Source organism: Zingiber officinale, chromosome 3A, assembly GCF_018446385.1.
Source record: "Zingiber officinale cultivar Zhangliang chromosome 3A, Zo_v1.1, whole genome shotgun sequence".
NCBI classification, from domain to species: domain Eukaryota; kingdom Viridiplantae; phylum Streptophyta; class Magnoliopsida; order Zingiberales; family Zingiberaceae; genus Zingiber; species Zingiber officinale.
Window position 1 is genome coordinate 54,257,275 of NC_055990.1, and position 13,436 is coordinate 54,270,710.

General features: G+C 38.8%; 1 long non-coding RNA gene and 1 other non-coding gene across 2 annotated transcripts; one reads left to right on the top strand and one right to left on the bottom strand.

Moving 5' to 3' along the window:
- Positions 1-4,503: 4,503 nt before the first annotated feature.
- Positions 4,504-4,609, bottom strand: LOC122054362. Its single transcript, XR_006132684.1, has one exon. It is a non-coding gene; the product is annotated as a small nucleolar RNA R71 (small nucleolar RNA).
- Positions 4,610-9,000: 4,391 nt separating this feature from the next.
- On the top strand, positions 9,001-9,654 carry LOC122053753. The gene is made up of 3 exons (XR_006132336.1): positions 9,001-9,036; positions 9,125-9,232; positions 9,615-9,654. It is a non-coding gene; the product is annotated as an uncharacterized LOC122053753 (long non-coding RNA).
- Positions 9,655-13,436: the final 3,782 nt, after the last annotated feature.

Below are 13,436 nucleotides of genomic sequence, written 5' to 3' on the forward strand. Positions count from 1 at the left end.
TGCTGCTTGGTGGAGCTTCTGTCGTCATTTGTGAGCAGAACTGATCGACAGACATTTGACACCTGCCAATCAGCCGCTGTCTAGCGTGAACAGTAGCAAACTTCTACTGTGCGTGTGCGCCACCGCCACTGCCTCGCCGACCAGCTTCAACGCCGGTCATCTGCTTCCTCCTGGTGGTAACCTGTTGACCCCGGACACTATTGCTACTAGCCACACTACCGGCAGCAACTAGGTTTTGGCCTCCGAACAATGACTATAAAGGTTGTACTCGCTGGCTGATTTGTGCCTCTTAGTTGCAATTGTTGCCAAGTATAAATTTGACAGTGATCCCTCTTTCGGATTGAATCATCTCCCACCTTTAGCTAGTACTGAAGCAGAGACACAACTTTGACTTATTGAAGTCATCTTGAAGATAGCTCGACATGGATACAAGTAGAGGCGAGGCTCGTGCGTCGCTTGGCTGATCTCCTTTCCACTCTAGATCATTCGATGGAATCTTCTACATATCATCCAACAGGTATACCTAGTGTAAATTTACTTTCTGTAAAATTTTAATTATGCGATCATGTCTGGCAGGTTGTATCCTTATATACGTGTGGTGTGTGTGATGTAATAATTAGGAATTATTATTATTTTTATTTTTCATTGCGCATGTTTATGAAATGTGTTTTAGCACGCACCCACATCGGGTTACCCAATAGGTTATACCCTTCTGCATATCATTACATTATTATATCCTGTCGACCAGTATCTCTCATTCATGATTAAGAGAATTGTCAGCAACTATTGATATATCCTATCGACCATTGTCTCCTATTCTTAGTTGAGAGAGTAGTCAACGACCGTTGGTATATTCCGTCGACCATTGTCTCCCATTCATGGTTGAGAGAGTCATTAGCGATCATGATACATACGACTGCCCATGAGACATTTGTGGTAGCGAGTTTGCGTGCAGTCCTTAGCTAGATATACCCTATTTGCCCATGAGATTGTATATGGTAGAGAGTTCGTCTGCAGACAGTGACTATTTACTTAGCTTGACTACCCACGGGACCATCCATAGTAGAGTGTTTCTCCTGCAATTAGTGCTTGTTATATGTCGATCATGTATTTGTTCAGTTTGGTTGTATGGTATGTACTCTTGATTTATTGGTTATACATGTTTAAGTAGGATAGTATAGGGTTAGATGTTTGTTATGTTTTGTTAGCAGACGATTATACTGTTGTCCTTACTTTTGTAGTAAGTATTATTTCTTGAAACTGTTTCCTTTGATCTCCTTATATTTAGTATCATGCACTATCTTCTTATACCCACTAAGTCATTGTACTCACTACCCCTTTACTTTTTTTTGTTGTCTTTCAGGTTAGTAGATAGAGGTTGTGTTGTATCACTTAGAAGTCCTAGCTACTGGTTCCACTCGAGTTTGGATTCTCTTTTTAGTTGTTTGGACTATTTTCTACTGCTGGTGTTTACTGTTTACTTTCTGTATCTATTTTATGTGTTGTTAGAAAATATGACTATTATCTTGTAGTATGATCTTATATGCATCCATAAATATATGCATTGGAATTGTATCTGGTTGATTTTATATCGCATTAGTCTATTGTATTGATTTGAAATGGTTTGATATTGATTAATTCATGTATTGTCACTAGGGGGTATACCGTTTGATTTAGCGGACAAGTATACCCTTGGGGCATGACAATAACGATCATTAGACCTAGCTTGACTCAAGCATGTGCATGGATTGTAGTAAAATATGATTACGCTCATCTTAGATGTCCATTACAGCCCATATTTAGATTATGTGAAGGGAGGTAAATCACGGGGTTAGCTTATAGTCGACCCCCAAGTGGCTAGGGATGAGAAGAGTTTTTCCCCGAGGGTATAAGGTTACATGCATGGATGATATGCGTAGATTATATGTATTTTTATGCATGCTTTGACGCACATCTACTTGTATTTCATTAGCATAATATATGTTTATTGCACCCTATTTCATTATAATGTCATACTTTCATTATATTTAGTTTGGAGATCTACTCTTTGCTTATTTTGATTGATAGGACGTGATTTAGAGTAAAAATGGAACTTAAATGAAGTCTAGAGCTTTTAGAGTGTCATGGGCATGCAAAAACTAAGTTCTTTCAAGTTTTGACCGTGCAGAGACCACACAACCATGTGAAGGCCGTATGGGGGGCGTGTTGAGGCCATGTGAATGTCGCACGGCATGTGGAATTTTTAACATTGTAGACCAAAAGTAAAATGATCATAACTTTGTGCTCGGTTGGAGTTTTGGGCTGTTCTTTATACCGATTTGTAGTTAACTTCAAGATCTACAAATTTAATGAAGGCCTTAACTCAAGAATACTACATTAAGATATGATAAAATGATCTACAAGACCACACAGTCTTGATGCACAGCCGTGCGGTGTAACCAGAGCAGAAGGAAGGCACAGTCATGTCAATTCACATGATTGTGTGGTGTAACTAGAGTAGAAGGAAGGCATGGCTGTGTCAATTCACATGGTCGTGTGGTGTAACCAGAGTAGAAGGAAGGCATGACCGTGTCAATTTGCACGGTCGTGCAACGCAACTAGAGGCAAAAGAAGGCACGGCCGTGCTAGATCTCGCACGATCGTGCCACTCAACCCGAAGGGAGAAGGCAATTGGTCGTGTCAATTCGCACGACCGTGGCATGAGCAGTGCGGCGCCCGTGCCCCAGCTTATAAAAGGGTTAAGAACCCTATTCTTAGGGGATCTTTGGTTCGAAACTTCGTTCCTCCCCTTGGGAAAGGGTTCTCCCCTTCGGAGAAACCCTAGAGCTTCATCCACCACCATCCCTTGATGTTCTGTCCATCTCTAGAACAAGGGGGCATACCCAAGACATCGGAAACCTCAGCAAGCATCTCTTCTTCCCCTTCTTCTCACATCAAGGGTTGTAAGTATGCTCTACTTTATGTTTTGGGATTGTTCTTCCCTCACAATGGAGTAGATATCCTCTTCTAGGATTATGAAGTATTTGTAATATGATAGAGATGTAGAACTATGTATATTCACTATATTTCTATTCAATGACTTGTTAATACCTTGTTCATGATGAATCGTGTGTGTGACATATTTATATTTCTTTGCATGCTTCGTTGATTGATGTGGAGGATTGTTAATCACGCAAAAGGGGTGCCCTAGAGCATATTGACCAAGGTGCCCTATTGATAGGGGTAATCCTTTCCGGACGTCTAGGACGTTCCCTTAAAAGGAGAAACAATCCCTTAGGAATTGCTTCTCTCGTAGAAACAGTGTTCTAGATCATATACTCGAGGGGCCCTAGTGACAAGGGTAACCCATTCACGGACGTCCAGGACATTCTCTTGAAAGGAGAAGCAATTCCTCCATAAGGAAGTGGGAAATCGTACCAAATCTCTACCTTTATCCTTATTGTTATCTACTAGACATATATTCCTATGATCTATCAAGGCGCCCTCGTGACAAGGGTTAACCGTTACAGGATTTCACATGAATTGTCTCTATTTGATACTTAGGGATATTGATCAATTTAACTTCTTGCAAGAGCATGTACATAGAGGGTAGAAACTAAGCAATCTATGTAATATATCCTAGTATTATAATGAAACCAAAATCCTAGAATTCATCTCTCAAAGCTCATTCCCTACAAGATTAATTCTCTCTCTCTCCTCTCTCTTCGTCTTAGCCTTCTTTTCCTCTCTTTAATCACACTCGCTAGTTCGTAAGCGTCAAAGCCAACATTTGACCGTCTAGATAACTTACTTTGTGGCATCTCTAGTGCTTAATCAACAGTCCCTGTGGTTCAACAATCTTATATATTACTGACGACGAATCCGTGCACTTGTGGAATCGTAACAAGTTTTTGGCGCTGTTGCCAAAGACTATTTTCGATTAACATTAGTTGATTAGCATATAAGTTACCCTAGACATTTTTCTTTTTTCCTTTGCATTTTCTTTCTTGTTTTCATTATGCACTTTCTTTCTTGCAATTTAAATTCTGCATTTTCTTTCTTGCTTTTCATATAGCATTTTATTTCTTGTCTTTAATTCTTCATTTTTGTTCTTTTCTCATATTTTTTTTTAGAAACCATGAGCACTAACATGTCAAGCAAGTCCTTAAGAGATTTCTCTGCACCCATTTCTGCAAGATGTTTATCTCCCATTATACAGCCTCATATTGAAGAAAAAAATTTTCAACTAGACCCAGAGTTAATTTTCATGATACAAGGTCACAAATTTGGAGGAGAAGTATCAAAAAGTCCTTATCTGCTCCTTGAGACATTTCTAGAGCTTTATGATATGGTGAACTATGAAAGAGTGTCAGCGGATGCAGTTCGATTGATGGCCTTTCCTTTCAGTATCAAGGATAAAGTAAGAACTTGGTTATATTCTCTCCGTCCTCAAAGTATTACAAGTTAGGAACAATTGGAGAAGAAATTTATGAATTATTTTTTTCCCTCCAAATAGAACGATTTACATGAGAAATTGCATCACAAATTTTGCTCAGGCATATGGAGAATCATTATTTGAAGAATGGGATAGATTCATGAGTATATAAAGACAGTGCCCTCATAATGGTTTTGAAAAATAGCTGACCCTGCACATATTCTATAGGAAAATTTCTTTCTCAGATAAGTGTCTGTTGGATTCATCAGCTGAAGGTTCTTTTATGAACAAGAATGTAGATGAAGCATATAGATTAATTGATCAAGTAACATTGAACCTCCATGAATGATCGAACAAAAGTTGGATGGAATCTCCCTAAAAAATTCAAGAAGTGCAAGACATAAATGCAAGAGAGTCTGTCAAACAAAATGCAGTTCAACCAACCAAAAATGTTGAAATTCACAAGTCGCAGAATGAGGAGTTCAAACATTTGGGGGCGAAGATTGATAGCATTGTTTCAAAATGGTTCAAACAAGATCCCCCTCCTACACAGACAGTGTCTAGTGAACAGTGTAATAATTTTAAGTTGAGAAGTGGCAAGAATCATGAAAAACTACTGAAGAAGGATTTGTTTAAAATTGAGTAGAAGAACAATAGAAGACCTCAAGAACTCAGTTTCATTACTCCAGGAAGTTCCCAAAGGCCACAAGTACCTTTCCCTCAACAATTGATCACACCTACACTAGATAAGCAAGTTGGACCTCTTCCGTAAGCTCAAAGGGAGTATGGAAAAAGGAAGTACCTTTCTCAAGACCTTCACTAAAGGTTCCTTTTCCACAAAGGCTAGTGAGGGTCAATGAAAACGAAGACTTTGGCAAATTCTGTGACACTAATATGGTTGAGTGTAGATTTCTGGATGTATATGAAGATGAGGACTCTTCAGATGAGAATTTTGATGATAATGCAGTGGATAACAAGTTTTTAGATTTACCTTCTGGGTTTACAGGGTGTTATGATGAAATTGAATTTTCAGATGATGAATGTGATGTGGTAGATCAACTTAAAACTGCAAATGAAGTTAGTGATCCTCCTATAGATGATTCTCCTACTGAGCATATTGATGTTGGTTTATTTTTTGATGCTTGTGTTGATGATGATGTTATAAAAGGAAGTGTAGGGAGCTGTGTTGTGGAAGCAGCATCTCAAGAATCACCTCCTTTACCCACACAACCTTCTGAGATTATGAGAGTTGCTAGGATTGAACATGTTGTAGGCCAATGTGTAGGGACTTGTGAAATAAAGGTAGAGTCCCAAGAATCACCACCTTTACTTGCACCACCACCTGAGGCAGAGCTAGAGCAATCATTTAATTCAGAAGAGGTCATATCCACATGTTTAGAACTTTCAGGTATCTCTCAGTAAAGGAAGGTTAGTATTTCTAGTGATCTTTTGGAATATTTTATAGAGGTACCTATAATTGATTTTGTTGGATGTGATTCAATTTTTGATACATATTCAGTTCATCTTAATAAGGTTCTAGTTCTATCTAATATAGCATGCTTGGGAGAGGTATATTTTTCTTTTGGGTGTGCAGATTTTCAAGAGGCCAATGATTGGAAGCTCAGACTGAACCGTCTTCGACCACCTGAAAGAACTTCAAAGAAGACGAAGATGGAGAGAGTTATATTTTACTCTGTAGTTTCTTTGATGAAAGCTCTCTCCATAATCAGAGCCCTTGGTAGGAGAGTGTTGAAATATCTTACCCCTCCAAGAGCGAGATTTCGATGAATTTAATGAGGTGGTAGAGCTAATGACCTTAAACAAGCGCTTCTTGGGAGACAACCCAAGTTCAATCTTGTTTTCATTCATGTTTTTAGTTCCTTTCTAGTTTCATTTCTTTCCTCATAATAAGCATGTATCCTCTACTTAATTTTTGTTGTCAATTTTCTTTTATAGGACTCAAAGATTAGGAGGAGTGCAATTACATGATGGAGAAGTTAATGACATTTAGCACGCATCATTTGGTAACTTCTCTTATCTTTAATCTGCTCCACATTGTTTTAGTTTTCATTGGGACAATGAAAAGTTTAAGTCTGGGGGGGGATGCATTAGATGCATTTGATTCAATTTAGTTTTTGCTTTTGCATACTTCTTTTTGCCTCTTTTTGCCTAATAAAATTTCATAGTTGCATCATTTATCACATCATGATTGTTTGTTCCTTAATGCAAAATACTAGCATGTTTCATCTAGATATTTATCTTGTGTGATTTAGTATGCTAGTATGCCTATTGATCTTTATTTTCCTATCCATAGTAGCATGAAGTGAGCATTGTTATTACTAGAAGAATTTGAATGTTGGCCTAGTTTTAGGATCTCTTCACATTATACTTGACTTTGATAGTAGATATTTTTGAAAATAGTCATGATTCATAGAACCGAACTAGTACTCTTGCTTCTATGGTGACCTCTCAACTACATTTTGGTTACTGGATAAACTCAGATCATGTAAGCTCATTTGAAAAAATCAAACCCCCCCCCCCCCCCCCCCAAAAAAAAATGATGAAAGTTTGTTCAAGTTTGATACTTTGCAAACAATAAAAAAAAAGAAGGAAAAAAATAAGGGATAAAAAATAGTTATCGTGAGTGGAAACTAGCAATTCACCCCTTTGAGACCGAGTTAGGTTACTGAGGAAATGAATGCTATGTTTCTCTTAATACTGAGTATTCCTTTGAGACCTTATGTAGATGATGCATAGCATTTTTGAGTGGAACCTACCTTGCGTGTGGCAGGTAAGTGCCTATTGCCGGAAGTATGAGGAACACGTTAAATGAAAAATTGACTAGGCTTAGAGATTGATACTTGAAAAAGTTAGGCCACTTATTACACTAAGCACGGAGAACTTCTACTTATGCCTCACTCAAATAATTTTTATATCATGCTCATTAATGAAACTATATGATAGGTTTATATTGATTCATTAGGGATTATTATATGCCAACTAACCACATGAATCTAGATTGCGGGTTTTGCTTGAGGACAAGCAAAGGTTTAAGTCTGGGGGTGTGATATGCGTAGATTATATGCACTTTTATGCATGCTTTGATGCACATTTACTTGTATTTCATTAGCATAATCTATATTTATTGCACCCTATACTACAACAAAAATGTTAAAAGACAACACCTCTACAACAACGGTTTTAAGAGAAAGTGTTGCGTATTTGCTCAAAGACAACGGTTTTTGCCAAAACCGTTGTCTTTGAACTCCCAATTAAATATAAAAGACAACGGTTTTGGGAAAACTGTTGTCATTGAACGATTTCTTTTTGAATCAACAACACTTTTTACAACGGTTTTCTAAAACCGTTGTCTTTAAGCGCTTTTTTTAGGGGCTACGACAACAGTTTTGATAAAATCGTTGTCTTTGGCTTTATTCGTTTCGTCATTTCCGCTCGCAGTTTTGTTTTCCCACTCTGCAAAAATCTTTTCGCGCCGTGTTTTCCCCTTAGCGTTCCCAAACCCTAAGCCATTTTTCTTTCCTCTCCTCGACTATCTCTTCACTGATTGTGCAAAAGGCGGGTCCCGCCGCCCAGCGGCCCCCTAGGCCTGGTCCCACAGGGATCCTAAGAGGAGGTAAATCAGTGGTGAATGTTGATCCGGGTAAAATGTGGTGTCTCCGGAATTTAACACAGCCGGCCCAGATTATTCATCCAGCCATGACACCAAATGGAGCGATCCGTTTCATTGCTCTCCTGCTCATGACGAAGGCAAGAAGCTATCGCTCTTCCTCTGTGATTCTTCACCGGTCACTTCAACGGAGACTTTCCCACTTCTCCGTGGCCCCGGTAGCCACTTCGCCTTCTTTCTCCGCGCCGTAGAAGCTCCTCGTCCATTGCTTACACAAACCGTCGCCCCCTCTTCTTTGGTGGACTTTCGCTTTCGAGGCTCGGATCGACGCCGCTGTGTCTCTTCCCCCAGCTCTGTCCGGGTTTGGGTGGCGAACTCCTCGGCCGAACTGTCCATGGAGAGATTCTGGCTGAATCTAAACCCTTTTTGGTTCAGGCTGTTGCGTTGGGATTGATTCCCCTGATAAAGGTGATGCCTGTGAGGTTTTATTGTTTGCTTGGCTCCCTTTTTGTTGGATTTAGGTGCTCTCTTATTTGGGAAAGGGCTTCCGAACCTTACTACCCGTGCTCACTCCCATCCCACCCCCGCGAAGATATCGTTGCCTCAAGCTCTTAGTGCTTATGTGAGCTTTGTGGTTTTGGAGCCCGATCCTACTTCGACTGGGATTATGTTTCTGGGAAGTTGAAAAAAACCGCACCAAGAATCAACAACCGCAGTGGATTTCCCAATCCACTGCGGTTGTTGATTCTTGGTGCGGTTTTTTTCAAGTCCCTTGATTCATTTTGATTGATGGTCCTTGGCCTTGTTTTAATTACTTATCTCTGCAATTTTCCTTTTGGTATACTGTTATTAGGGGATTTGCCCGGTTTGTAAATGTTGGGGATGAAAGGGGAGAGACGCCTCTACATCTTGCAGCACGGCGAAAATGGACTGAGTGTGTCCGTGTACTCTTAGACCACGGGGCTCTTGTTTCTTCTTCCACTAGGGAATATGGGTATTTTGACTGATTTATATACTCGATCATTTGCCATTATGTTTATGTGTCAATTTTCTGTTTTGAGATCGAAATCCATATTTTTCAGTCATTCTGGGAGCACTCCTCTACATTTGGTAGCTCATGGAGGAAGTTTGGATTGTGTTCGCACATTGCTTGCATGGGGAGCCGATCGGCTCCAGAGGGATTCATCTGGGTGGGCATATTTCATCTTTTCAAATTGCCTATAGTCTTGGAGAAATTGGAACTGCTAGCTTTACAATTGAAATCTTGAACAAACAGACAGTGTAGATTCTTTATTAGTTGGCCTTTTAGTGATTATCTTCCAACAACCATGAAATCTCTTTTTAGGAATTTTTTAGGCAGCATTTAGCCTTTTTATATTTTGGCTGTCTTTTGTTAGTTGAGATGAATTATAATGAATCAAAATTTTTCATACATCAGGAGAGTCAATTTAAGGAGTCTCTCTCTCTTAATTTTCTACTTATCTACTAACAAACTAATTAAAATTTCTGTGTTCATGGAAGTTTTGTCTTTGTTTCACTGTTATTAAACATATGCTGATCCATATTCCACAGGCGAATACCTTATTCTATAGCTATAAAGCACAATCATGGAGCTTGTGCAGCTTTTCTAAACCCATCAACAGCAGAACCTCTTGTTTGGCCTTCTCCATTAAAGTTCATCAGTGAACATGATCCAGATGCAAGAGCTCTTCTAGAAGTAGCTCTGATGGACGCTAACAAGGAAAGCGAGAAAAAATATTGAATGAAAGAAAAAAATGTTATCTCCTGCAAATGTGGATGAAGCATTTCATGATGATGCTTTTGAGGTATTACAACATCTCCTTGATTAAGCATTTGTAATGATTTCCAACTTATAATGGATTTTAGGCTAGTAGATCTTGTGGCACCACAGAGGCTTTGGTGAACTTTACGGCATTTTAATAGTTATTTCACTTGTTGAACATATCTGTCTAACAATAGATAACGGTGCATTGTTCGCATGATTGTGATAAGAGATCATAATGATTGAGCTAAGTTTGAGCATGTCTTTAACCTTGTTTAAAGCACAATGATGGATACTTTTATGCTGTACACTTGAATAAATTGTTGATCTTGCACGGTCCTATTCCATAAAGAACTGCACTGAGCTAACAACATTGCATGCGTTTTCTTCTATTCATATATTTTTTTTTATCGATTATAGTTATTGGCAATGAGAATTTACTATATATTATTGCATGAAGTTGTCACATTACTTATTTTTCAAGGTATCTGAGAGCTAATTACCTTCAAGGGAACATTCCACCCGAGATTGGAGAACTTGTGCACCTTACCATCTTGTAGTTTTTACATCCCCTTGTTTTCTTTTGTTATATAGTTGTTTCTTTAATCCGTTTTCTTGAGCTTGATGTAAAAAAATGTAGGGACTTGTCAAGCAATTTGCTCAGGGGCACAATTCCTCCATCTATTGGCTCTCTGAACCCATTATGATTTCTGTGAGTCTTCATGTGATTATTGGTAGCTAGGCAGTTTGTTGTTGCAGAGTTAATTGTTTGACTATGATTTTTTTAACAACTGTAGGAATTTATCAACAAATTTCTTGTCTGGTGAAGTTCCAATCGTTGGAATCCTTGTAACTTTCCAAAGCACTTCATGAGTAACTCTTCTATTCTCTCTGATGCTTCATTGGCTTGCTCTATTAATTGTTACATGTTATCCAATTGTTTTCTACTTAGGCAACTGAAGTTTTTTTCCCCATTACATAAGCGTTCTCTTCTATCTTTTTATTTGACATATAGTGCATAACTAGCGTTCTGGGTGAAAATATCTTATTAGTTCTACTCAGTGTTAGAATGTGTTATGTTAACACTTTGCATTTGACCTTTCAGTGTTTGTTGGATAAGTTTTATGGCATTGCCAACCTTAAAGTATCATGCTTTGATTTGAATATGTCACTGGGCTAAATTGAACTCAATGAAGAACCATATGATTTATATGATTGAGATTGTTGCAAATTGTCAAATAGCTGTGGATGTTATGCAATTTTATTTCCTTTTATACCAGTTGCTAATTTCCAATAACATGTTGCACAAATAAGACAACAGTAGTGCAAAGCTTAATTGTATCATCAATCCGTATGTGTTTCAGCAGGTTAAGATAATTCTTATTCGCTTACATGTATATTTTATCTTTTAATGTCTTTATAATTTGTTTATTTTTATCAGCTCCTACAGCTTAATTCTACAGATTTGATTGCCAAGGGAAATTTGTATACTCGGTCACGTGAAGATGCAGCCAGTAAGTTGCTAGAAAAGGCTTTAAAGATTCAGTTGGGAAGAGGATTTTAGCTGACATATTATGGATTTCGATTACACAGCTATTATTTTCTCATTTTGATGTGTGTAGTTAATTTTTGAAATTTGAAGATAACATTTTCATGGATTGAATGTAGTAAATATTTAGTTTTGTATTGGTGGTTTGTTTATATTAAATAAAGATTGGTTGTTTGTTATTATCATGTTACAACATGAATATTAAAGACAACAGTTAGAAATATTGTAAAAAGTACGTAACCACAACGGATTTTTTTTTATAAAAAGTGATAAAAAACAACAGTTTTATCTGTTGTAAAACATATTAAAATTATCTACCACAACGGTTTTAAAATTAATCTGTTGTAAAAAGAGTCTACCACAACGGTTTATTTCTGTTGTCGAAATTATCTACCACAACGGTTTTAAAACGTTGTCGTATCCTTCGTAAACAAATTTTGAGCATGTAAACAACAACGGATAAAAACCGTTGTCAAATGTCTACAAAGACAACAGATTCAAAATCGTTGTCGTAGGGCAATACATTCTACAACACCCTCAGTTACAACGGTTTTTTGACCCTACGACAACGGATATTATCCGTTGTCGTTTGTAGTTTTTGTTGTAGTGTTATTTCATTATAATGTCATACTTCAATTATATTTTGTTCGGAGATCTACTCTTTGCTTGTTTTGATTGATAGGACATGATTTGGAGTAAAAATGGAGCTTAAATAAAGTCTAGAGCTTCCAGAGTGTCACAGGCATGCGAAAACTAAGTTCTTCCAATTTTTGGTCGTGCAGAGACCACACGACCGTGTGGGGGGCGTGTTGAGGCCGTGTGAATGTCGCACAGCTGTGTGAAATTTTTAACATTGTAGACTAAAAGTAAAATGACCATAACATTGTGCTCAGTTGGAGGTTTGGGCTGTTCTTTATACTGATTTGTAGATAACTTCAAGATCTACAACTTTGATGAAGACCTTAACTCAAGAATACCACGTTAAGATGTGCTAAAATGATCTACAAGACCACATAGCCTTGATGCATGACCGTGCCAATTCCGCACGGCCGTGTGGTGTAACCAGAGCAGAAGGAAGGCACGGCCGTGTCAATTCGCACGGCCATGCAGTGTAACCAGAGTAGAAGGAAGGCATGACCGTGTCAATTCACATGACTGTGCAGTGTAACCAGAGTAGAAGGAAGGCATGATAGTGTCAATTCGCATGGTTGTGTGGTGCAACCAGAGTAGAAGGAAGGCGCGGCCGTGTCAATTCGCACGGCCGTGCAGTGCAACCAGAGTAGAAGGAAGGCATGACCGTGTCAATTTGCACGGCCGTGCAACGCGACCAGAGGCAAAAGAAGGTATGGCTGTGCCAGATCTCACACGACCATGCCACTCAACTCGAAGGGAGAAGGCAGTTGGCCATGTCAATTCGCACGGCCGTGGCACGGGCCGTGCGGCGCCCATCCCCCAGCTTATAAAAGGGTCAAGAACCCTATTCTAGGGGGATCTTTGGTTTAGAACTTCGTTCCTCTCCTTGGGAAAGGGTTCTCCCCTTCGTAGAAACCCTAGAGCTTCATCCACCGCCATCCCTTGATGTTCCGTCCATCTCTAGAACAAGGGGGCATCCCCAAGACATCGGAAACCTCTACAAGCATCTTTTCTTTCCCTTCTTCTCACATCAAGGGTTGTAAGTATGCTTTACTTTATATTTTGGGGTTGTTCTTCCCTCACAATGGAGTATATATCCTCTTCTAGGATTAGGAAGTATTTGTAATATGATGGAGATGTAGAACTATGTAGATTCGCTATATTTCTATTCAATGACTTGTTAATGCCTTGTTCATGATGAATCGTGTGTGTGACATATTTATATTTCTTTGTATGCTTCGTTGATTGATGTGGAGGATTGTTAATCACGCAAAAGGGGTGCCCTAGAGCGTATTGACCATGGTGTCCTAGTGACAGGGATAATCCTTTCCGGACGTCTAGGATATTCCCTTAAAAGGAGAAACAATCCCTTAGGAATTGTTGCTCTCGTAGAAAGAGTGCTCTAGATCATATACTCGAGGGGCCCTAG